Genomic DNA, 2,674 nt, shown 5'->3' with positions numbered 1-2,674 from the left:
GAAAAGTGAAGAAAATATGTTATTAAATATATCATTAAACATAAAAAATATGTCATTGAATATGTCATTAAACATTTGAAATGAAGATCATGGAAGAAGAGTAGACATCCACTATAATTTGATATTTCTTATAATAATTCCTAATTATTTAACAATATGTGTGCTTATAATGCACAGTAATTTGCAGATTATCTTCTTTGTGGTACCGTTTCCATGCCAACTTGCATGTCACCTTTTTAAATTATGGCATGTCTCAAAATGTTTAACAATATTTACTACTCCCTTTCGTTTCAATTTAGACTAGTTAAGTTGCCCGCGCTTCGCGCGGTTAACAAAAAAAGTAAATATACCATACGATCTTATTATAAACTTAATCGAGAGAATTATAATTTTCATGCATTAATATACACAATATAAGTGTTTACTCGTTAGCTCCAAAACACATAATATCACCAATTCCAAATTTTATTCACGCACTTCACTAACTTCAAAGTAGGATGTTCAAAGTTAAAAACTATTTAATAAAATAGACTTTTAAAAAGGAATTTAAACTAATTTACATAAACCATTAAAATAAAAAAATTATTATATTCATCTAATTACTACTCGTTGAAAAAGGCAAGACATGACGAAAGACTCGAAAGTTAACCTCAATTTCTTAAATATGAGAAGCTTTATGGTTCAAAAGGCTTGACAATAGTAATACATCCCTTGTTAAACTCATTGTTGCTTTGAAGCTCCATTGCTCCTCCTTCAAATGTTTCACGACAATAATAAATGATTATTAATCTCTACGTAAAGTAGACAATGCCCTACACTCTCATATCCAGATGAAACAAAATTAGTTCTATTCCAGTGGAGTACCTCCATTCCATCCCTGTTATCTTCCATCAGCCTCTCTCTTGATAATCTATTGTATCAAACAAACAACATAAGATTATCCCTACAAATGAGATCAAAGTTTTTTGCTCATTGATCCTACGTAGTTACTATTACTAAATAGTTAAGTCAAGAAATTTTTTAAAACTGAATATGAATCAAGAAAGCCGAGAAACATAAAAAATTAAAATATCTTTAAAATGATTAAATTCTAAATAATAAGCAAATCAAAGAATAATAACTAATTTTAAGCCATGTTAGAGTCTAGAATATGGACAATAAAATTTCTATAAATGGATTTCTCTAAGGGATCTATCAATTTCTCTTACCTTCAATACGAAAATGAAAGATACCAAAGCCAAACAAATATGTGTACTGATTTGCAGAGGTGAGATCATATTAAATTCAATACAGTTGGTGTATCATTGCTTCCATAATCACATTATCAAGTTTGGAATTTGAGGTGCTCTCTTATCCCATTTGAATATATTGAAATCTCTACGAAAGTAACAAAAGATTATATTTTTAGGTCCATTTTCTTAAAATATACAAAGCAAATAGTCTTTGAGAGTTTTCCTCTTTCAATTAAAAAGCCCACTGCATTTCAGAAGTGTGTTTATTTCTCAAAGTACTATCCAAAAATATTTCTCAAGATATTTTCTAACTTAGCTAATGAATTGTGAAGAGAAGATCGTGAATTTTCAACTATTTAGTATTTATAAAGAATAGTATAGGGCAATACTACCTTGTTGATTGTTAGGGTCATTGCACAAGTCAAATTTCTTCATTTTGTATCTGTTTAAGATACTATATTTCTTTCGTATAATCGTTAATTTTTTATTTATAATTTTAATTACAGTCTTTGCAGACACTTTTAAAAGATTATTATCTAAGAATTATTGTCAAATGATAAATTCATCTGATTTTACTCTAAAATTGGTCAAATTAATTCTCAAATAGTCCAAAGGAAAAAATCAATATACGCTAATAGATTGCAGGCCACAGGCGGAAGCGTATGCATTATTTTCAAAAGTCCACATAACTATGTAATGATTTTTATGTATATTCCATGAGACATTAATTGAATATCACAAAAAGTGAAACAAAACAACCAGAAGAGGCAAACTTAAGTGCTACGACAAACTTAAATCCAGGCAGAAATTGAAAATATTGGTAACACAGATACCTGAAGTACTCACCAAGCATTTAATTGAACAAACAAATTTCAAAACTGAAAATAGAAGATATATCTTTTGTGAGTAAGAGAAATCAAGAATTTCAAATGCAGAGATAAATAAAAGGCCAACCAAACATGAGAGAAAGAAATTATTTACCTCTGAGAAAGAAACAGAATGAAAAACGAAGGAAGAAAAAATTATTGAAGATGAAAAGAAGAGTTTTACCGCTAGCCAGTGGGAGAAAATAAGAGTAAAAAGAAAGGCATTATGAAAGGATGGGATTGACATTGTAAGGCAGAAGAGGAAGACAACAAAGCCCTAATTAAGAGGATAAATTAAGTAGAAGCGATGGTTTGGTAAAACAATTAAAACGTGACGGTTGTAAAGGATTGAAAACTGTTTTTTGTTATTTAAAATAGGATGAAAATAGGGTTAAAAGCAAAAATTGGAGAAAAAAAGAAAATGTGTATTCTGATTGATGAGAAGTGCCACGTCAGCTTGTTAAGTCCCTCTTTTATATATTTATATAGATTAGGTAGTTTGATTCGACACAGAGTTTAAAAAAAAAGGGTGACTTTTGAAACTTATGTTCATAAAAGTTTAAGGGATAAAAACTT

The 2,674-nt window shown here is 29.0% G+C and overlaps 1 long non-coding RNA gene across 3 annotated transcripts; it reads right to left on the bottom strand.

The window, feature by feature from the left end:
- Window positions 1-634: 634 nt before the first annotated feature.
- On the bottom strand, window positions 635-2,391 carry LOC104084572 (uncharacterized). 3 transcript variants are annotated; one of them, XR_004503858.2, is made up of 3 exons: window positions 2,214-2,391; window positions 2,066-2,110; window positions 635-910 (listed from the first exon to the last, which is right to left on the bottom strand). It is a non-coding gene; the product is annotated as an uncharacterized lncRNA (long non-coding RNA). The 3 variants fall into 3 exon arrangements; XR_011415811.1 differs by having other exon boundaries at window positions 2,079-2,110; XR_683641.3 differs by having other exon boundaries at window positions 2,283-2,391.
- Between the last annotated feature and the right edge of the window lie 283 nt (window positions 2,392-2,674).

The sequence above is a fragment of the Nicotiana tomentosiformis genome, chromosome 4, assembly GCF_000390325.3.
Source record: "Nicotiana tomentosiformis chromosome 4, ASM39032v3, whole genome shotgun sequence".
NCBI classification, from domain to species: Eukaryota; Viridiplantae; Streptophyta; class Magnoliopsida; order Solanales; family Solanaceae; genus Nicotiana; species Nicotiana tomentosiformis.
Note: the sequence above shows the minus strand (reverse complement) of the source record. Positions and strands in the feature narration are given on the sequence as shown.